The sequence below is a fragment of the Pinus tabuliformis genome, chromosome 4_1 (genome assembly GCF_031772625.1).
Source record: "Pinus tabuliformis cultivar Carrire ecotype Pingquan chromosome 4_1, CPIR1, whole genome shotgun sequence".
Taxonomy (NCBI): domain Eukaryota; kingdom Viridiplantae; phylum Streptophyta; class Pinopsida; order Pinales; family Pinaceae; genus Pinus; species Pinus tabuliformis.
Genome location: NC_142303.1, coordinates 742,182,705 through 742,207,707, shown reverse-complemented (window position 1 = coordinate 742,207,707; position 25,003 = coordinate 742,182,705). Strand labels below are relative to the sequence as shown.

At 31.8% G+C, this 25,003-nt stretch overlaps 1 pseudogene; it reads left to right on the top strand.

Moving 5' to 3' along the window:
• Positions 1–2,144: 2,144 nt before the first annotated feature.
• The window catches only part of LOC149178280 (uncharacterized), a 197,613-nt pseudogene continuing 174,754 nt past the window's right edge, over positions 2,145–25,003 (top strand).

Genomic DNA, 25,003 nt, shown 5'->3' with positions numbered 1-25,003 from the left:
TTCCATGAACTGTGCTACTAGTACCTTGAGATGCATTGTCATTATTGGTGGTTTCTCTCACACTTGTTAATAATTTAAATCATTGACTAGTAATCAAGCAATTTTCTAGCATGTTTGGAGTCAACATATCTATTCACATGTTAGAATTTGTACTTTGATCGGGTTGTGTTGGAGTTCAAGACCTTGGTATTATATTACAAATGTCCAGGTTGCAAGGTGATGTGACATGATCATGTTGATATACATGTCTCTTTTAGATGGATGGCTGCGACCATACCATGAGTTGTCCTATATGATCCTTCTCATTATTAGATCATTGCGACCATACCTTGGTTTCGATGTGATCCTCTTTATCGAATGGTTGCGCCCATGCCTAGATCTATTTACATGATCATTCTCTAGATGGCTGCATCCATACCACGATTCATGTATCATTTGATAGAGTTTTGAGTAATGTATATGTATTTGTAATTGCTTTTAGGTTTTCTGACAGTAGACTCTAGCTCTCCGCACTGAACTATAAAGCATTTCACTCGTCACTCTAGTTCGGCCTTCATGCTTTAGGGAGCATCTGTCACATATAATTTTGTCACTATCCCTGTACTCCCCATTCCTTGATCCTGGAGGACCTTTACAGTGAACCCTTCATTCTTTCCCATCATGAAGAACCTCCCATTATGTCCCTCTTCATGAGCATAACAATTCCCCTTTGCATCATTTTCCCAAAATCTTTTGTTTTTCTGAGTTTACATGACTGGTGCTAATGACCCGTGTCCTCCTCATGCCGATATGTAGGGTTTAAAACTACCCCTATCACCGATTGGATCAAGTAAGACCTTTCTGAGTCGCCCCGATCCTCTTTTGGATTATTTTTTTCAAATTTGGAGCCGAAGCTCCCAGCTCTCAAAGCTTCGTAACATAAATATGGTAAATGGCTAGGCCTAATGGAGCTAGGGAGGTCAGATTGGGATCTTTTCCTCTATTAGGATGGAACTACATCAAGATATTAGACCTTATTCCATCAGAAGAGGAACCATATCCCATCCATTCAAGATATATAAACCTCCACTTTTCCCAAGCACAAGCTAGCATTAGTGTGTGTGTGTGCTAGTGCTAATTAAGTTTTGTTTGGAGTAATCAACAAGTTATCCATACTTTGTAGCTCTCTAGATTGTTTTTTGAGGGAGAATTGTGAGTTGGTTTGGTGTGAAGCCTAAAGGGAAAATCCTTGAGGCTATGATTATTGTAGACAACCATGGAATGCTAGCAGAAGTGTCTGGGAACCTGGATTTGTCAAAGGAGAACAACAAGGTCAAGACATTGGTTGTAATCTCTTCTGGATTTAATAAATATGAAACTATCAATTGATTTCCTACATAATATTTCATTTCATTTGTATATGTTTATGTATCAATGCCACGGTCTGATAGGGCTGTCAAGGATCATTCTTGTGGAGGAATGATTGCTTATGCAGGAGAATGGCATGAAGAGGTCCCTTTTCTTATGAGGAATCAAGTGGGAAGAGTAGTCATGAAAAATATATGAGGTCATTATCACGTGGTTATGAGTTGATATTATGTGATTATATCATGTCTATGTTATGGACATGTTATATCGAGGGATACATAAGCAAAATGAAATCAGTGTGGCTTCGACATGCTAGGATAAGCATGAATAAGACAATGGAAGCAAGGTTTCTTGGTAAGGACTGTGTGGTTTCGAATGTGCAATAGTATTGTTGTGCATATGTTGTATATGTTGTACATGTTGAATTTCTGATGATTGTGCAAATGCAATATTGTTCATATGTAGTGTGTATACATTATGTTTATGCAATATTATGCACAGGGTGTTAGTATATATAGTGTTGTATGAGTTGCATATTTAGTGCTCGGTATATATGGTGCTATGTACATGTTGGATATACGGTGATTTATACATATTGTACTGTGTGCATGATGGATATGTTGTACTGTGTGCATGATGGATATGCAATGTTGTGTGAATATGGTGCTCTGTGTGTGTTGGATATGCGCTGATGTGTATGAATGATGCTATGTACATGTTGGATATACAATGTTATGAACATGTGGTGTTGCATTCATGTTGTACATGTGGTGCTGTGTACATATTGTGTGGTGTGCATGATTGTACAAGTGGTACTCATTGCATATGGTGTTGTGTACATGTTGTACAAGTGGTTCTATGTGCAGGCGGTGCTATGTACATGTCATGCATGTGGCATTGTGTACATGTGTTGTCGTGTAAGCGTTGTGCATGTCGTACTATGTACATGTGGTTTTATGTACACATTGTGCATATGGTGCAATGTACATGTGTCGTTGTGCACATGTTGTGTAGGTGGTGTCGTGTACATGTGATGTTGTACACACATTGTGCAAGTGGTGCAGTGTACAAGTGATACTGGTGTACGTGTGGTATTGTGTGCATGTAATATATGTTGTGTTGTGGCCATGTGGTACTATATATGTGGATTGTGTAGTTGTGGTGTTGTGACGTGCGCACTTGTTGTGTTCTACTTTCTGTGGGTACATGTATTGTGTGGCGTTGTACATTAGGTATATATGTATGAGTCGGGTTGTATACCAGGTGTACGTGTATGCATTTTGTGGTGTCACACATTGTGTGCGGATGCATGTCTTGTGATGTCTATTGTGTATGTATGTGTACGTACATTGGGTGTAGGTGTGTGTGTTGTATGCCATGTATAGGTGCATGTGTTTCATGGTGGTTGTATGTATGTGATGCACACTGTGCATATGTGCTCCTAGTGGAGGAGAAGGCACTGGGTGTTTGTTGGGTCTCGCAACCGATACAGTGTGTGTATAGAAAAAAACAAAGTCAAAAGTAAGGATCGATGAAGGATAAGTATCGGTATATTATTTTAGTTCTATTATGAATGCGATTTATGATTATGGTATATGATGATTATATATGATCTATGATTTTTATTTAATGATGATTACATGTGATCTATGATTTTGGTTATGATGGTTACATGTGATTTATGATTTTGATCTATGATGGTTATGTTTTGAGATAACCTAACGAGATATTTTTATACATGTTGATTTCATCAAACATGCTAGTTTGACTTGTTGTGACAATAAGCAAACAAGATTGCAAATGTACCTTTTTGACGAGCTACCAATGAGGTATGATGTGAATTTATTTTAACTTATTCTAAAACTGATGGAAGCTATATGCGTGATACAGGAAGCATGAACATCCCCAGTTGGGTAGTTGAAATCAACTACAAGAATTAGCACCAAAGGAATTGAAGCATGCAACAATAAGTTGGTAAAGCACTTTAGGAACATGGCGATTGTGGGACACTGGTACCCAATAGTGTCCATTGATTGGCATGAGAATTCTATGACTAGTATGATGTGTTGAGGTAAGTATATGCCTTGATTTTTGTATCTTCCAATGCGAGGAAGCCTTGCCAAGGGATGGACTGCCCAGGATGGGGGTGCCAGCAGAACTTGGAAGGTGAGTGATAGCACGGAAGGGGTGACCAAAGTCCTGAGGCACTATGTAGCAGAGAAGGGAAGGTCATGGATGGATTTGATTTGGTCATTAACATTTCCAGATGCACATTGGGTGTGCACCTTGGAACAAAAAAAGCTGGTAACTGCTCAATGAGAGGACAAGTGGCACATGGTTATAGTGTTGGACATTAGATGCATATTGGACCTTGCAGTGGATTTTAGACTTCCTCGGAAGGAGGTGAATCCTGGTATTACTGTTAGGATGGAGGTTTGAGCCTCTGGATTCCCCTTTTGTGGATGCAGGCATCATATTCACTTTTTGCTAGTTAAGAAAATGTGTATATGTGTATATGTGTATATCATTGTAAATATCATAATGAGTTTTTTTATAAAGCTCCAATATGTGGTATGTTATCATTTTTTCATGAGGTTTTGATTTTGAGCAGGTCTTTCATTGTAAATACTACAACGAGCTGTGTTATAAAGCTCCAAGGGCAATATGTTTTATTTTCAATAGCCTTATTGGTTATATGAGTCATTGAACACCGAGGATGATGTTCCCCCGAGGGGTAGGGTTCTGTAACAACCCTTGTGAGAATTCCATGTAAAAGTATATAAATACCACAGATGATGAGACACATATTCACAACTGAATGGTGGGTAAAACATCCTAGTGGGTGTTGATTCGGTTTTTTATGGCTCAGGAAATTGGCAAAGGAAATTGCTAAGGTTTTGGAAAGCAAAAATGGCATTTTTGACACATTTATTTATGAAAATAATGTAAATTAGGAGAAAGGAAGGTTAAATGTCACAGGTTGCATGTGAGGAGGAAAATAATGGAAAATGAAGAAAATAAAGGCCTCATTGATAAAAAGGATTTTGAGGATCATTGGGTAGGACTTGGTTAGTTTAGTTTTGGAGCCCTCTCATTATTCTCTCTCTCTCTCATACTCTTGGCTACTTAGAGTTTTCTTGGAGCACTCTTGGAGGGTGTGGCATACTTGGATTCTTGGAGAAAGAAGGCATCGATATCAGTAGCTACATCATATTTTCGTGCAGGTACCAAGATGATTTCTTCACTAGTTTTGGCATGCATGGCACATGCATGTGGTTTCTTGGTTATGATCTGTCATTGGCATGGACGATGGCCGGGATTAACAATTGATTGCCTAGCCTTGCCATTTGTTGGTTAGACATGGTGATTGTGGGTTTACTTTCATTGCTTTGTTTTGGTTGGTTCTCATGTTTCCTTAGCTTGGGTTGGGTTACTAGTCCTGGAAGCTCTGGTTGAACAAAATCTCTCGAAGCCCTGTAGTAGCTTGGGTTGAGTTACTAGTCTTGGAAGTATTGGTTGGACAAAAGCTCTGAAATCCCTTGGTGTGTTGAGTTACTAGTCCTAGAAGCCTTGGTTGGACAAATGCTATGGAAGCCCTATATAATTTATGGGTTGAGTTACTAGCTCTAGAATCCTTGGTTGGATAAACCCTCTCGAAGCCATAGAAGGCTTCGATAGAGACCAATCTGATGATGATTTTGGTGATGTCCAACCGTGAGGTGGAACCACTAATTTATGGGTTGTGGTGGATGGCCTATGGAAGCCCTACATGATTTTTGATTGATGTGTTCTATAAGATCCAACATTCATGCTTGGAATATGGCACGGGGGTGAATGGTTGAAGAGAGATTTTGCTTAGCCATTCTACGGTCAGGGAAACATGGTAGTCCCATCTCTGGTTGTTTCATTTCATTCATTAATGAGAAATCCAATCCCTTGATTTTCATGTGTAGAGGTACTTATATATTGATGGATTTGATGGGTAATATGTTTATTGTATTTTTGTTCCTATTATGCTATTTATATGGACATTTCATGACAACCTCTATGTATGGCTCTCATCATGTTTTTACTTGTATATGAATGGATAATGTGTTTACGAGTTAATGGAAGACAATGTAGCAAATGGCATGAGAGAACAATGGTTCATAGCGATTCTCAAATAAGTACAAGATCCCTACACTTAATTTTGTTATTTACACATGTACATTACATGTTGATGATATGTTTGACGAGATTCTTGTCATCGCTACTAGGGGTCTACTTATGGTCTTGTTATTTTTATTACTTATGTACCATTATTTCCTTACATCCTTAATAATTCTAAGTGATCATTCCATTAGGGACAGTGTCTTGGGCTATGGGCCGAAGAAGGTGGCTCAAATCCTGGAATGCTAGCAAAACAGAGTGTTAGTTTGAGAATAACTCACCTGGGCAGTGTCTGGGAAGAGTTATAAAGCACCTTTCAAGTGTATGGGGAGCGTTACTCTTGATACTAACTCACCCGGGTAGTTTGTGGGGAGCGTTAGTCCTAATACTAACTCATTGTGGTAGTGTTTAGGGAGCATTAGTCCTGATACTAACTCACCATGGTAGTGTCTTGGGAGCGTTACCTTACCCTAAGTCTCTCAAATAGCAGTAGGAACCAACAATAGGTAATATGAGTGGATGATTTGTCTCCTAAAGGTTATTTGGATAATGTTGGATGATTTTATATGATTTTCCATTGATTCCATTTCCTTAAAGTCACCAAGGAGGTTGAATCGTATCATAGTGGCATCTCATCTAGTGTTTACCCCAGCTGGCCGATTGCTTGGGTAGATGTGGGATGAGGGTGTTACAATATTAAAAACCCAAAAACACAAAGGATTAATATTGTAAACCTGAGGTATATAAACCCTAATATAAATATTATAAACACTAAAAAAAACTTGGTTTACCATGGTTGATTTTCATATGGAGACAATATTTGTCACAATGCGACGTTGGACCATGGTTGACCGTGATTGATTTTTGTATTGAGAGAATATTTGTTACAATGTGACATTGTAACATGGTTAAGCATCATTGACCATGGTTGGTTTTCATATTGATATAATATTATAAACGTAATGGATTATAAACCCAAGAGATTTAAATTAAACCCTAGGATTAATATTATAAAATTTTGAATAATATTATACCTTAGGAATATGAACCCTAAGATTAATAAACCTAAGGGATTTATATCATAAATGCAAGGGAATGATAAACCCATGGGAATAATATTAAACACAAGGAATTAAAATTAAAAGCCGAAGCAATATAAGCAGTAAAATAAACATTAAGCCCTAATATTAATAGTATACCCTTAGGATTAACATTATAAACACAATCGACAATATTAAAAACCCAAGGGAATAAAATTAAAACTTAGGATTAATATTAAATCATAGGAACATAAACCTAGATTAATAAACCCAAAGGATTAATATAATAAACCCAAGGAATTATAAACTTAAGGGACTAATATTAAACACTAAGATTAATATTATAAACCATAGGATTTATATTAAAACCTAGGAATATAAACCCTATCCTTAATTTTAGAAACTATAGGATCAATATTATAAAACAAAGGGATTAATAAACCCATTGGGTTAATATTAAAACACCAAGGGATTATAAACCCAAGGGAATAACATGAGACCTAGGATTAATATTAAAACCTACGAATATAAACCCTATTATTAATATTATAAACCATAGGATTAATATTATAAACTCAATATATTATAAATCGATGGGGATAATTTTAAACCCAAGGCATTAACATTGTAAACCTAACGAATTAATAAACATAAAGGATTAATAGTAAAAGCCCAAGGGATTAATAGTAAACCCTAAGACATTAATATTAAGTTGTAGGAACATAAACCCTAAGATTAATAAACCCAAAAAATTCTAAAGTTAAGAGATTTCTATTATTAGCTCAATAGATGATATAGTGAGGGGGGTAATTTTAAACGCAAGAGATTAATATTATAAACCTAAGGCATTGATAAACCCAAAGGATTAATATTAAAGACCCAAGGGATTAATAGTATATTATAAACCCTAATACTACAAATTATAAACCCAATATTAAACCTTCTATTAAAAGTCCCTAATATTATAAACCTTGTGTTAAGTCCAAGTTTTGTAATGTAACAATGCAACATTGAATGAGTTACAATGTAACGTAACATTGCGACAATGACTGTTAGAAAGAATTATTTTCATATTAAGACAATTTTTGTCACAATGTTATGTTGGATACATTTTTGTACCATTCCAATCTTATAGTAATAAACCCTTGATATTATAAGGTTAATGGACTAATAAACCCAAGTTATTAATACTAAAATCCCAGGGGATTCTAAACCCAAGTGAATAATATTAAACCCAAGGGATTAATATTATAAACTAAAGGGATATAGACCCTACGATAAATATTATAAACCCTAAAGTCTGCATGGGGTAGCTCAAGTGGCAATGGTCGGGGAAATGAAGTCTCACCGAACCGGAGATTTTGGGTTCGATTCTTGTGCTACCCTCCCCGGAAATGGGGTGAATAATAGACATGTAAAAACTTAAAAATGAGAGGATCCTACGAAGCTTACAAAATTTTTTTTATAAACCCTAAAATAAACATTAAACCTAAAGATTCATAGCATGAACCCTATGATTAATAATATAAACCTAATGGATTAATAAACCTAAGGGCTTAGTATTAAAAACCCAAGGGAATAACATTAAAACCTTGGATGAATATTAAACCCTAGGAATACAAACCTTAAAATTAATAAATTGAAGGGTTAAATATTGAAAACCCTATCATTAATATTAAACACTAGTATTATAAACCCTATAATTAATATTATGAACCCAAGAAATTTATAATAGAAGCCCAATGGATTACAAACCCAAGGGATTTATATTAAACCCTAGGATTGATTTTATAAACCTTATCAATAATGTTATACGCTAGTAGTATGAACCCTTAGATTAATAAAACTAAGGGATTAATATTAAAAACCCAAAAGATTAACATTATTAAATTAGGTTAATAAAACCATTGGATTAATATTAAAAACCGAAGGGATTATAAAGCCAAGGGAACAACATTAGACCTCGGATTAATATTAAACCATAGGAATATAAATCCTAAAATCAATATAATAAACCTTAGGATTATTATTATAAACTCAAGGCATTAATACTATAAATCCAAGGAATTATTAAATCGAAGGAATTAATATTATAAAATGATGGGAATAATTTTAAACCTAAGGGATTGATAAACCCAAAGGATTAATATTAAAAACCCAAGGGATTGATAAAATCAAGGGATTAATAAACCCAAGGGAATAATAGTAAACCCTAAGATATTAAAATTAAATCATAGGAACATAAACTCTAAGATTAATTAACCCAAAGGATTAATACTATAAACCCAAAGAATTAAAAAGTTAAGTGATTGATATTAACCCCTAAGATTAATATTATAAATGATAGCCTTAATATTAAAACCTATGAATATTAACCCCATGATTAATATTAGAAACGTTAGGGTCAATATTATAAAACAAAGAGATTAATAAACCCATTGGATTAATATTAAAAACCCAAGGGATTATAAACCCAAGAGAATAACATTAGACTCTATTATTAATATTACCCTAGGAATATAAACCCTAATATTAATATTATAAACCTTAGGGTTAATATTATAAACCCAAGAGATTAATAATATAAATCCAAGGAATTAACAAACCTAGGGGATTAATATTATAATCTCAGTGGATTATATACTGAGGGGGATAATTTTAAACACAAGGGATTAAAATTATAAATGTAAGGAATTGATAAATCCAAAGGATTAATATCAAAAACAAAATGGATTGATAAACCCAAGCGATTAATGGTAAATCCTAAGATTAATATTATAAACCCTAATATTACAAATTATAAACCCAATATGAAACTTTAATATTATAAACCAAATATTAAAAGTCCCTAATATTATAAACATTGTATTAAATCCAAGCTTTATAATGTAACAATGTGAGAGTGAATAAGTTACAATGTAATGTAACAATGCGAGAGTGATTGTCACACTTATTTTCATATTGAGACAATATTTGTCACAATGTTATGTTGGATACATTTTTGTACCATTCCACTCTCATAGTAATAAACCCTTGATATTATAAGCCCAAGGGACTAATGAAACTAATTTATTAATACTAAAAACCCAAGGGTTTATAAACCCAAGAGAATAATATTAAATCCAAGGGATTAATATTATAAACTAAAGTGATATAGACCCTATGAGAAATATTATAAACCCTAAAATAAACATTAAACCTGAAGATTCATATCTTGAACCTTATGATTAATATTATAAACCTAATGGATTAATAAACCCAAGGGCTTAATATTAAAAACCAAACGGATGATAAACCAAAGGGAATAACATTAAAACCTTTGATGAATATTAAACTCTAGGAATATAAACCCTAAAGTTAATAAACTAAAGGGATTAATATTGTAAACCCTAGGCTTAATATTAAACCTTAGGAATATAAATCCTATAATTAATATTATGAACCCAAGAAATTTATATTACAAACCCAATGGATTATGAACTGAAGGGATTTATATTAAACCCCACGATTGATATTATAAAATTTATCAATAATATTATGTCCCAGCAATATGAACCCTTAGATTAATAAACCCAAGGGATTCATATTAAAAACCCAAGAGATTAAGCCCATGGGGCTTTGGATTGACAGTGAATGGGTGCACTGTTAAGGCACTCCTTGCGATAGGTCACTAGTTCATATCTCCCATGGGTTCTTACCTACCCAAGAAAAAAACAAGAGATTAATACTATTGGATTAGATTAATAAACCTACTAGATTAATATTAGAAACTCAAAGGGATTATAAACCAAAGAGAATAAAAATCAGACCTAGGATTAATATTAAACCCTATGAATATAAACCCTAAGATGAATATTATAAACCTTATTATTAATATTATAAACCGAAGAGATTAATACTATAAATCCAAGGAACTAATAAACCGAATGGAATAATATTATAAACTCACGAGGAGAATTTGAAACCCAAGGGATTAATATTATAAACCTAAGGGATTGATAAACCCAAAGGATTAATATTTAAAATGTAAGGGATTAATAGTAAACCCTAAGATATTAAAATTAATCATAAAAACATAAAACCTAAGATTAATAATCCCAAAGAATTAATACTATAAACCCATAGAATTATAAAGCTAAGAGATTGATATTAACTCCTAGAATTAATATGATAAACGATAAGCTTAATATTAAAACCAATGAATATCAAACCTATGATTAATATTAGAATCCTTAGGATCAATATTATTAAACCAAGATATATTATAAGTTTAATATATGAAACTCTAGGATTATAAACCCTAACATTCTTATTAGAAACCAAAGGATTAATATTATAAACTCAGTGGATTAATAAATCCAAGGGATTAATATTATAAACCGAATGAATTAAATTGCTAGGTCTATTAATCCCTTGGATTTATGATATTAATCCAATAAGAAAGACACCATTTACTAACACTTAATATTATAAATATTGAATATTAAACTATTAAATATTTATAATATTAAATATTAAATGTATTTCTTTAATTATCAATATTATTAATAAGGTGTTATTAACATTAATGTTTAAATGTTATTAGTCATATTATTTTTAAAATGTTATTAATAATTTTATTGTTGTTATTGTGTTAATAAAACTAAATGTTAATATTCTTTGAAAATAATTATGATTAATAATGCTATTAGAAATTTTTTAAACATGCCCATAGGGCTTTGGATTGACGGTGAATGGGTGCACTACTAAGGCATTCCTTGCGATAGGTCACTAGTTCAAATCCCCCGTGGGTGCTTACCTACCAAAAAAAAAAAAATTAAACATTATTAATATTTTATTAATGATGTTATTAATGAATTTTTTATGAATAATATGGTTTATAATATTAATATAAAATTTATTGCTATTATTAATGATAAATTTTATTTATAAATCTAATGGATTAATAAACACAAGGGCTTAATATTAAAAACCCAAGGGAATAACATTAAACCCTAGGAATATAACCGTATATATCTCGAAGGATTCATAAAACCAAAGGATTAATATTTAAAACCGAAGGGATAGATAAAGACAAGGGATTAATATTATAAACCCAAGGGATTAAACCCTTAGCTTTATTAATCACTTGGATTTATAATATTAATCCAGTAAGAAATATGCCTTTTGCTAATATTTAATATTATAAATAATGGATATTAAAATATTAAATATTAAATCATTTTTTTAATTATCAATGTTATTAATAAGGTGTTATTAACATTAATACTTAAATGTTATCACTAATATTAATTTTTAACTGTTATTAATAATTTAAATGTTTTTAGTTGTTTTAATAAAACTAAATGTTAATAGTTTTTGAAAATAATTATGATTAATAATGTTATTAACAATTCTTTAAACTACGATTTTTCCTCTGGAAAAAACAAACAATTCTTTAAACATTATTAATATTTTATTAATGCTCCTGACCGGGATGTGGGACGTTGTCAGAGAAGCTAGGTTGGGATGTGATATGGGTAGTATGAAGGTCATAACAACCGTTGTCTCCCACATGCTCAAGGAAGGGGGTGCAGTGTCCTTCGATATGAATGCATGGGCGGTGAGTTGGCAAGGTGGTGGAGGAAGTAATAAGGAAGGGTGGAGGAGAAGGTTAAGGCATTTGACATGCAGGGTAAGAGAGAGTAGTTGTGAAGACAGGAGGTGACTCAGAGCTAGGGAGGAGCAAAGGTAAGCAAGGAACCTTCACTACGTACAAGAAATGGATTCTCGGGCATCATTGCATAGGTTATGGCTTGAGCAACAAGAGGACGTGGTCATGGTTGGAGAGGCCTGAACCACCAGGAATATAAGGGGCCGAGCACATAAAAAATTTGCAAGGGTCGTCAGCCTGTCAAGCACCTCATAACAGAGGCAGAAGCGACATATCTAAATGAGATGGACGCAAGAATTCAGAAGCTGATTGAAGACTCAGAAGCAAAGATTAAACAGGAAAGTGAATCGAAGGAAGAGATCGACAATTGGAGGATGTTGGTCCTAGATCCAGCAAATACCCGTGGTAGAATTACTTAGTTTAAACACACCCTTTATTTGTATTTCTTAATGAAAATTCTTCATTGAAAAGCGTTGGAATAAATCTCTGTGGGGATGGCGGTAATAGTTTAGGGCCTACCAAACTATAAAATAGAAATGGAAAAAATACCCTTTTAGTTGCACAAATAGGACATCACGATGGATCGAATTGACCACAACATCCCTTGCATCCTGGAGTTGTATGGAATGCCAGGGGCGACTGATGAAGATCTTGCTCCTATAGCCTCTGTCTTAGATGAGTAGAAAGAGGAGAAGGACTAGACTCTTCGTGCATCGTATTTGTTTATGCAATTAGCTTTTAAGTTTCCTGTTGGATATGCTATTTTTTACAGTTATGTAGTATGTGGACATGAGATTGAGACTTATCCAGCTTGGCTAGAAAGACTGAAGCATTTTTGTTTTTGGATGGCTTGTAACGCTGACTGGTGGTCAACAAACTTGGTTTCCCCTGGGGCAAATTGAGGCCACCCAGTCAATCTATGTGGTGTAAATTTGCCTAATATATAATAGAAAATGAATGGACCTCGCAAGCTTAACAAAAAAAACATATATATTAATGATGTTATTAATGATTTTGTTATTAATAATATTATTAATAATATTGTTTATAATATTAATTTAAATGTTATTCCTATTGTTAATGATAATTTTTATTTATAAACATACTGGATTAATAAACACAAGGGCTTAATATCAAAAACCTAAGGGAATAACCTTAAACCCTTAGATGAATATTAAACCCTAGGAATATAAACCCTATAATTAATATTATGAACCCAAGAAATTTATATTGCAAACTCAATGGATTATAACCCAAATGGATTTATATTAAAACCTAGGACTGGTATTATAAACCTTATCAATAATATTATAACCTAGGAATATGAATCCTTCGATTAATAAACTAAAGGGATTAATATAAAAAATCCGAGAGATTAATATTATTGGACTAGATTAATAAATCCATCGGATTAATATTAAAAACCCTAGGGATTATGAACCCAAGCGAATAACATTAGACTTAGGATTATATTAAGCCTATGAATATAAACCCTAAGATCAATATTATAAACCCTAGGATTAATATTATAAACCCAATATATTAATACTATAAATCGAAGGAATTAATAAACCAAAGGGGTTAATATTATAAACTAAATGAATTATAAACTCGTGGCATAATTTTAAACCCAAGGGATTAATATTATAAACCTGAGGGATTGATAAACCTAAGGGATTAATATTAAAAATCCAAGGGATTAAAACCCAAAGGATTCAAGAACCCAAAGGATTAATAGTAAACCCTAAGATACTAATATTAAATAATAGGAACATAAACTATGAGATTAATAAACCCAAAGAATTATAAAGTTAAGGAATTGATATTAACCCCTAAGATTAATATTATAAACCTAAGGGATTAAACCCTTGGATTTATAATATTAATGCAATAAAAGAGATGTCTTTTTTAATATTTAACATTATAAATATTTAATATTAAAATATTAAATATTAAATATTTTTTTAGCTACCAATATTATTAATAAGGCGTTATTAACATTAATCTTTAAATGTTATTAATAATTTTAATGTTGTTATTTTGTTAATAAAACTAAATGTTAATAATTTTTTAAAATAATTATGATTAATAATGTTATTAACTATTTTTAAGCAATATTAATATTGTATTAATTATGTTATTAATGAGTTTGTTATTAATAATATTAATAATAATATGGTTTATAATAATAATTTAAATATTATTGCTATTATTAATCATTTTTTTTTGGTATATTTTTTAATAAATAATATGTATTTATGATAATATGTATTATAAATTTTTAATAAATTATTTATAAACTAATTGAAAATTTTCCAATAAACCATTTATAAAAGTAAAAATTCAAATTGATGAATTAATTAATTATTTTAAATATAAATCCATTTATGCGCTATCTTTATGTTATATTAAATTTATGTTTTATTAATTTTACATTGGAGAAAATGGTTTCGATTGTTTTGTAATATCATAATATGTTGGTTATATAGTTGCATTCAAATTGTTTTATTTGACATATCATCATTCCAACCATTAATGGCTAAAATCACACTAAGTACAATGGAGTGTTACTTTCAATAACAAAAAATAAATTTATTTTTACAAATAAAAAAATTTATTTTTTAACAAAGACTTAACAAAGTCTAAGCATATAAGATAGGCATATGACCTGCAATTTTGTGTGTTAATAATTAATATTATTTTACAATGTTAAATATTAAAGTCTTATTAAAAAGACCATTTCAAATGAATGAATGAATTAATTATTTTAAATATAAATTAACTTATGGTTTATTTTTATGTTATATTAATTTTATATTATCTTTATGTTATATTAATTTTCTACTATAAAATTGTTATCATTTTTTGTAAATATAATATCTAGTTTTATAGTTATATCTAATCATTTGACATATTTGTTTTACCATTGATGCTAATTAATAAGTACAATGCAATGCCAATTTTAAATAACAAAGACCACTTATATTTGACAAAGGCTAAGTTTATATTTAATTATTTGACATATTTGTTTTACAATCACTAATGGCAGCATAATTATATTCAAATTCGTGGTGCAGGTCAGATTCAAGGATAATATCGGTAATATTAAAAAGCATAAAGCAGGGGTGCTTTATTCTCTTTTCACATAGCAATAAAACATATTGAATTTTATAGCTAGTTGATTATCACCAATTGTCTAAGAACCAATAATAACGTGAATATTAAAGATATTTGGAATTTTAGCCACTAATATATAATTGTTATAGAATTGAGATATATTGTAGACTTATGCCCGCTAATATATAATTGAGATATATTGTAATTATCAATGTTCACATTTAATTTATTGATATGGCATAAATATGATGTTTGTATTCAACTTTGTATTAATTATTGTGTAAAACATTACAAGTTAACTGATATCTTGTTCTTGGTTCACTAATCTCCTTCGATCTAAATATATAAAATGTAAATTTATAAATCCCTCGAATATAAAATTATAAAAACCTATAATTATGAAACTCTAAACCATCAAATTTATCAACATCATATTTAATCTTAAATGTATTTTTTTAAGTCAACCCTCAATACAAACATTTAATACAAATGTCATATTTAATTTATTGAAAAGGTATTTCAATGTTTAGGGTTAAATTCAATTGTTTAACAAAAAATAAATCAATACAAGAAATTAATAGTGCATTGGTGAATTACTTGTAATAGGGAGAGCGAGCATAAAATAATAATTAGTTGTAATAGGGAGAGTGAGCATAAAATAATTCAATTTCGGAAATTAACCACCCCATCAGTGAATTAATTATGATGGTGAGAGCAAAGACCAAATAAATACAACAAAAGAACTACATATTATTGAATATATTAAGATGATTAATTCTCCAAATGAGTAATTTTCCCTCAAATCTAATATTTGTTATTCACCATCAATAATAAACATACCAGTGATAAGTTGTTCACTTAAGATCATCCATTTTCATTAGAAAATAAACTAATATATCATATTTATTGTTAGATTTCACTTGATTAGATTGAAAGATGGACATGGGTGAACTATGGAGCAATCTAGATCCTAGTCACAAGGAAAGAAAATTCATAAAGTGCCAATTTTATGAGCACTAAAGCTAAAATAGATATTTGGAATAAATATCTCAGTAGAAACATTTGAGTATTGAATATTAAATCCACCCAAACATCAAAATAGAAAATACAAAAGCATGGAGTGTGTAACAATGGAACAATGGTAAGGTGAATTTATTAACTCTTATAAATTTGTCTCTGCTTTTTTTTCTTTTTAGATTTCTCACCCACTAAATGCATGTACATCCCTTATCAAAATACGCATTTACTTTGAAACTATTAGATGCCATACATGTACATCGCTCAATCTAAAAAGTTGCGGCAATATGTACAAAACATAACTCATCACATATCAAAATGTCTAACAGATGCCAACCACATCCCTTTTTCTCTACATAAAAACTATAGACATATATTCTTATATCATCTGCCACTATTTATTTTCCTACAACTTCTACATCCAAACAATAGAGGCAGCGAAATACCTTACCATCTCAATCAGGTTAATTTTATGGAGATTGATTAAGATTATAATGTAACTAAACTTGCAAAACTCAACATCCATAATGCGTACAAAGATGGTTAATTTGAAAACAAATCAAACTTCAAAATTTAAAAATTGAGTTGGGTAATCAAACTTGGGCGATCAAAACATGAGGAATGAAAATGTTTGTCTTCATAATCATAATTTCAAGCAGCTTCATCCAGAATCCAATGTAACTAAACCTGCAAAACACAAAACCCATACAAAGATGAGTAATTTGAAAAAGAAATCAGACATCCAAATTTGAAAATGAAGTTAGGTAATAAAAATTGGGTGATCCAAACATGAGAAATGAAAATGTTTCTCTTGAGAATGTGAATGGGCAACAATTCCATGTTTACATGGACGCTAATGAGTTGGAAATGTTACAATATAACCTCAATTATAAACGACAATGGACATGTGGTTGGTGTAGACGTTTCATAGTCTAATGGTCCTTTCAATTATGGATACATGTTTCAAAATAGGTTATGCACCCAGTTTCAATCAAGGGAAGAAAATTTTCATTAATCTCTATACGTGGTTAAATTTTTTAATTATAATTTGGTAAAAAAATAATTTAAACAGGGTTTAATCACTTGATTTAGATATGCAAGGAAGTTATCTCCATCCATTTCATCCATTGATGTAGTGGCCATAGAGGCTTCATTGGGGATCAATACCATACCATGTGGGTTCATATTGGGGTATATATATTAAAGAAACAATGACATAATATATTTATCATATATTATGCCATAAAGGGATTTTATATTCGCAGGTATAAAAAATGGAGCTCAAATTTAATGAAAAAATATAAAGGGGTATACAAATTATTAATGAAAAATGGATACCTACAATATCCAATGAAAGTATGGACTTTTTAAATTGGGAAGGTGTATTGGGTGTGTGTTGGGAGGTAGTTAAATAATGTAATTTTTAGAGGCATTTTTGAATATGTAGACAAATTAGGGGTATTTTTTAGTATGCAAGGAACACGAGGTTGATTGAGTGAATCCATGAAAATATTCGAGCATTTTTTATTTTCAACCATCTGATTTGAATTTATGATTAACAAAATGATTAAACTGCCCATTTCCAATAGGAAGAACACCTATCAGTGTAATTAAATGAAACCATGCATGTGTGTGTTTTAAATTTAATTCACAAAAAGATAGAGAAGGTTCCATAAACAATGGCCACTCGCAAATGCCATAAGACAATGATATGGAAGGTCAAAGGAATTTTATCTCCCAAAGCTCCACGTAAAGAGGAAGCCCGAAGTTGAGACAATGGTGGATAACTAATTAAATTACATATCATGACATCACTCGTGACATTGAGTCATGATTTTTCTCGTCTTTTCGCTGGAGCAACGACTATGATGTGTTAACGACTGGCTTTTCCATGGGTGGAAATTTCATGCGTCCCTGTTTCATCACCCAATATTGCCTAGGGTCAATAATTCTCTAATTAAATAGTAGCAAAGGCTGTGTTAGCATTAACAATATAAAAAACATGGACCACAAATTAGAGGCCAGCATAAAAGTCCGTGAATCTGAGATTTTGGATTATAACAACTGAAACTATTATTTTTCTCAGGGCTAAATGATCTTGAATATCTTGTAATGCATAGTTGGAGGTTTATGCTTCAAGTTATTTAGGGTTTAGCATTGGCAACTGTAATTCAAATTTTATGTTTGCTTTAATACCTGCAGTTTTCGTTCTTGATGGATATAACCAGATAGAATATTATAGTTTCTCTTGACGATGGTTTTTAGGAGGTATTTAGCTTGCAATGGAGTCGAGCTTGAATCCGACGAGTAGTGAATATGTGGATGGAAAACACGGGAAGTTGCAGTTGGGGTTTAGGTTTCATCCCACTGAGGAAGAACTAGTTACATACTATCTCACCAAAAAGATTTTGGAGAACACCTTCTCTAGTTGTGCAATTGTAGTGGCCGACTTGAACAAGTGTGAGCCTTGGGATCCACCAAGTACATATAAATGATGTATCAACATTATATGATATTTTATCATGAACTAGTGCATAATTTTGATGGCATAATTTGCTTTAATTTTCTATTGTTACACGCAAAGGAGAACTTATATATTGGAATTATTATGCTATAACTAGTGATAATAACTTGTGTGCAGAAAAAGCTAAAATTAGAGAGAAGGAATGCTACTTCTTTAGCCATAGGGATCAAAAGCATCCGAGACGCCATCGTATCAACAGAGCCAAAGAGACTAGATGTTGGAAAATGTCCGAGAAGGATCGAGAGGTTTTTATTTCACGATCTTTTGCAGTAATTGGAATGAAGAAAACACTGGTTTTCTACAAGGTGCAGAGCTCCCAAAGGGGAGAAAACCAACTCGGTGATTCATGAGAATCATCACCAAGGCAAATTTTCTTGTCATTTCCCCACAAAAGCTACAAGGTACATTGATACAATTTAGAAATAGTATATATAGTCATCTAGCTCTAGGTTTAAGAAACAGTGTGACATAAATAGAGTAGTAACACCAACTTTCGAATTAATGTTTTGATACCGAACCAACAACTGCGAATTAAGCAGCTCCTAGGCTTACAGTCCCTATACTATACAATCCACATATGCCTCTACCATCTAACTATTCAAATATGGGATTTTCCACATATCCATGTTTTCCTTTTTCTAGCGCTTGTGCACACCATAAATCATTAAGAAATAACTCTATTAACATCCTTCAATGGACTATTAACGGACTTTGTCAAAACATGTAACATCCCTCTGTTGCTGTAATATTATTACGATTAAACTGAATTATGTTAGATAGAACGGCCGAAAAGCCACATAAAATACTAGAAATACTATGTAAGTGAACAATTATAAAGGAATAAATACACTAGATGTATGTACTTGGAAATGAGACACTTAGACATGAGACTCTTGCCAAAGACAACAAATAAAATCTCATTGGTAAATGAGATTGTATAATTATTTCATGATAATATTCTAGATGTAATTTTAGATAAGCTTAATGGATGGGAGAGGAAGATCCATTAAGTTGCTTAGCTGGAGAAATATGATAATATTGGAAAATCATAAAAGCGCCACAAGAGAAAATGTGTGCTTTTATGGAAAAGCCTGGGCAATGGGATAAGAAAATCTCAAAAAGTGGGATGCCCCTAAGGGAAACCTTATCATGAAAAAAAGATATTAAATACCTGGAAAAGGGATCAACAAGGGCATTGATGCCTAGATGGAATGAGCTTGTTAGCTCGTTGGTGAAAGGGAGGAAGCAATTCTAACTTGGGTGGAAAACATGTGTGACAATACCAGGTACTTCTAATGTGATTTGAAGTAACTATTATTTATTATTCTTTTACTAAAATTGTTTGCATATAAATTTTAAAATCTTGATCATTGTGTTATATGCTATCTTTGTGAAAGCATGGAACCTTTACACTGAAACAAATGGTTTGGTAACCTTGTTTCCGTGGAATGAAGAGTTAACTGCACTACTCGTTATTCATTGTTATGTTGGATTATTTGCAAATCAATATAAAAAGGAAAAATTATAGTTGGAATAAGTAGATTTGATCGTTCTAATGGTTCCAATTGATAATTCTTATAGTGTACTAGGTATGGTCCTTTTCAAGTATACTGTTGTTTGTTAATCTGATTATGGTTTACTTAGTTACTGTGGATTTTGAACCCAAAGCAATCATATTATATCCTCCTTATTAAGCTATATAGGACGAATGGAGATATCAATTATGGAAATGTGCATTCTAGACTCTAACCAAAAGAAAATAGAGATGCCACTAGTATGAATCAATTTACTGAACCAGTTATAGTTTTATAAATTGGTTCCTTATTAGAAGTATGAGAGGAGAGGGTGTCAATTATACTTTATCTAATACCTGGAGACATATTCCAGACATGCTACCCCTATGGAGTTGTAACAATGAAATAGATAACTGCTAGTTGAAAGGGTCGGGAAACTTCAAATGATGATTACAACATAATTCTTTTCTTCCACATGTGACGTTATAATAGTATCGGGTGAATGTACAGATATGTAGAAACTATTTAGGTAGTGCATGCTAGTTAGAAAATGGTTAAGTATGAAATACTAAAAAACTTATAAGTGGAGTTAACCTTTAGGGGTAATAGGCTGATAATTAAGCAATACATATACTCATGATACTACCAAAGGAAGCCTACTAGGAAGACATTTTTCACGGAAGAAGTGAGACATGTTAATATGAAAAAACAAATAAAAAGAATAATAAACAACTTTATATACAAAATTTCTGAACAACAAGAAGATTTGGGTAATACCTAAAATGTGCAACCAGTTGGGTACAAAGATGGCTGCTACTCCAATAAAGATACTAATCAGTTTCCCAATGATAAATACCATTGTAGTAGCCATATTAATTCGTGTTAAATGGAAGAGGGAAAAAAAAAGAAAACTGCAATCGTGAAAATCAGGGGAAAAAGATAGAGTAGCAACTATTTATGAGGATTAAAACCGCCTTTACACAACTTGTATAACTATCGATATCGAACATTGGAAAAGTTCAAAAAACATGGGAGAAATTACATTGACTTCATTTGATAATTGAAATAAAAAATGTATTGAAATAGAACCTACGACCACAACCATACAATAAAACAAAACCACCAAGAAACATAACATTACGTGGAAAATTCAATTAATATAGCTGGAAAATTACATCAACACAGCAATATAAGTCTAGTTTACTTACGATAGATTTGAATTATCTACAAAAATAAAGACATGGTTGCAACCTCAAAAGAGAGAATTACATTCCCAACCCACCTAGAGTAGGCTATATGGAAACCACTATTCATTAATACAATACACATTATTTTTAAGAAATGTTAAAAGAGAAAATTTCTCCTATTTCTTAATTCAGAGTAGTCATGGTACAAGAGCAATGTTGGGAAAACCAGTAACCAATGTTACGCCCAGGAATGCCTCAGTTGAGCTTGAAAACAATATAAGAAGCCAAGGTGAATATACCAGACTTGTAAAGTGGTAGAGGAAGAGATATAGAACAACAACTTGGTGATAGCCGAGTTAGCCTATATACATATATATACTATACTTAAGGGGAATTTGTAATATATTGTTAAACATCATTGACAAGAGAGGTCAAGGTGGGTAACAGTGCTTGGGTCACAAAGAAAGGGGGATAATCCAACCTCGAAGACGATAGTCATTTACAATAATGACGACGTCCTCTCATCCGAACTCACAAGGAGGCAAATGGAAGGGGTTGTAGTCACATGGAGGGCAAAAATTGCCAGAGCATCATATTCCAAAACCAAATATGGAATTATGTAAGATGAAATTAAGATATGAAATAATAATGAATAAAAATTAGGCCAACATTAAATCCTTTACCTACTTAGGATGGAAAACTATACGCAATTAATGAAATTTGATCCTAGGCATCCTGGAACAAAAAACCATAACTCTTTATCTCGTGAGGAGTTTCTGGGTTGTGGGTCATGGGGAAGTTTTTCATTCCCTCCCAATCCACAAAATACCCTCAAAGATATTATAAGGGTACAGGATATCTACATTGGGAATAATCTGCAAGATGTGAGCAAGAATAATAGTTACCCAAGATGTTGATAGAAGGGTACCAGTAATAAACTTTATGCAGACCTAGTAATTCCATGCAGATGAAGATCAGATGAGGTAACCACATATACATTTGGGAAAACTTTCCCTCTGCCAGGGTATCAAATGATAGAATAAATTCACAATTGTTTTTGCTTGGTAGAGTGGAAGTGCGACAATAGAATATGCATAGGTAGTTAGACCAACCTTATGAGTAATGATTTCCGTACCGTGAATACTGGATTCTTGGAACAAGCATCGAACTAAAGACCCTGCATCCTGAAAGACCTCAGTTACAACTTGAATTTGGATCCGCAAAATCAGTATTAATGAAGAATATGGAGTAATTTTCCACACTATCACACCAGTCATGGAATAAGAAACACACCAAATGTGGCAGAGCGCTTTCACCAGGTGGGAATCATTGAAGGAATATACATAAAGAAGTAAGGATTTGATAGGTTAGGCACATATAAATAACTCCAAATCAAAATAAGCAAAAATTACAGTCATAACCAGAGCATGGAACTTACTAGTGGCTAGGCACAAAGAGAGTTCATGAAGAGGAAACAACAACAGGGTTGTTGAAACATGGTGTAGAGCTATGTGCGATATTGCTGTGAATTGATATTGATATATCTCCTCCCTAGAAATATGGTTATCCTCCAATACCATCACTAGTAATACTTTCCCGAAATAACCATAGAACGATTAATAGGAAAGAATTGCACAAATGAGAAGTAGAAAAACAAAGTTAAGGGTTAGGTTTTGAATAGAAATGCATCAACCTTTCGATTCCCTCACTCGATTAGAGACAATCACCAAATTTGAAGACTGACAACCAACCTGACACCCATGTGACGAACACATTGTAAGGAATGTGTAGCATAATGGGATGGCCATGCAGTGCATGGGGTGTTTCCTTTTGTATCAGTTGTCTCACATAAACTAGAATAGTTGGAATGCAACATAAGATGAATAACAGATACAATTATATAATTTCATAAATACCCACCATAACACTAAGTTCCACAGTGATCGAAAATCAATATTGTAGGATGAATCAGATAACCATAACGCAAAAAGGAACCTTGGGTTAGGTAGGCATGCCCCATTAGCTCTCATTAGAGTATGGAGGTACAATAAAATTGCTCCACCTAGGTTTCGAAGGACATGTAAAATCCACCTAGAGATGTCGTAATTGGTTTGAAAGCATAAGATGACCTTTAGTATTATAGGCAAGGAAAAAACTATGCATATACGTTGCCTAGATGAGAAATGCAAACAAATAAGATGTGGAAATTTAATAGATACATAAGAAGGACATATTCAACATAGGTTCGATATTATATTTCCCTTGATAGCACCATACATTCAATAAACATGAATTAACTCTTATCACAGTGAATGGATAAAAGAAAGGGAATGAGGGTATAGTGCTTAACAAAAAAAAAAATAGTAGTTGAAATATGCAGATGTGACAAAACATATTGGCTCAACTCTACATGATAAATTTTCTTTCCAAATTTTTTAATTTAATATATATATATATATATATATATATATATATATTTTTGATGTAATCCACATACGTGTTATATGTTTTTATTATATTCAATGGAGAAGGAGTTATTCATCAATTTGTTATTAAAACGTTTTAATAATAAATAAAAATTGTATTTCATTATATATAAAATTGATATTAAATAATTTTTATAGAGTAATTATTGATATAAATATATTAAATTTTAAATTTTATTTTTAATTGGAAAGAGTGTTTGTATTATATAATTATGAGTTTGATTCACAACAAAATATTAGGCATTATAAAGCTAATTCATTAATTTTTTCCAGTTATTTTTACTTTTCAAAAAAGAATACATGTTCTTCTTAAAGAGAATATATTTGAGCAAAGAGTTTTTAAAGGTGGATACCTTAGAACATATAGGAGAATATATTTTAACAACAAAAAGAGGGTTTTTATAGGTGAATACCTTACAAAAGAAATTTTTTTATAACATATAACGCTACTAGGAAATTTTTTTAATAAACTTCATGAGCCATTAGGGAATTTGGTAGACACGAATTGACCATTAATCTTCAATTCACCTATTTTCAATTTACACCCCTAGTTAGCATACTTTAATTTTCTATTGAAGTATCTTAGGACATTTAAATATGCTTTGCGTATGATATCTTCCACAATTATTCTTTTCATGACGTTTTTCATATATTTATCCTTTGGGAGGGAGCAATTGATTAGATGATGCAGGATTAGAAAAAAATCTCTCATAACTGTAAGTTTGCCCACTAGATGTTCTTTAGCTAACAAAAGTCCCTAGTAGAGACCATATATGTTTTCTTTATTATTTGTCATATGACTAAGCCCTCACTAACACCTGAACAATTTGTGATCCTCTAACCCATAAAGTACCCCTCCTCCTCTTGGGCCCCTTAAATCTCTAATTTCATCTTAAATAATGAATGAATTATGTGTTTAATGCTCATGCTGACATGTAGAATTTTTTTCACTCACAAATACAATAAAAG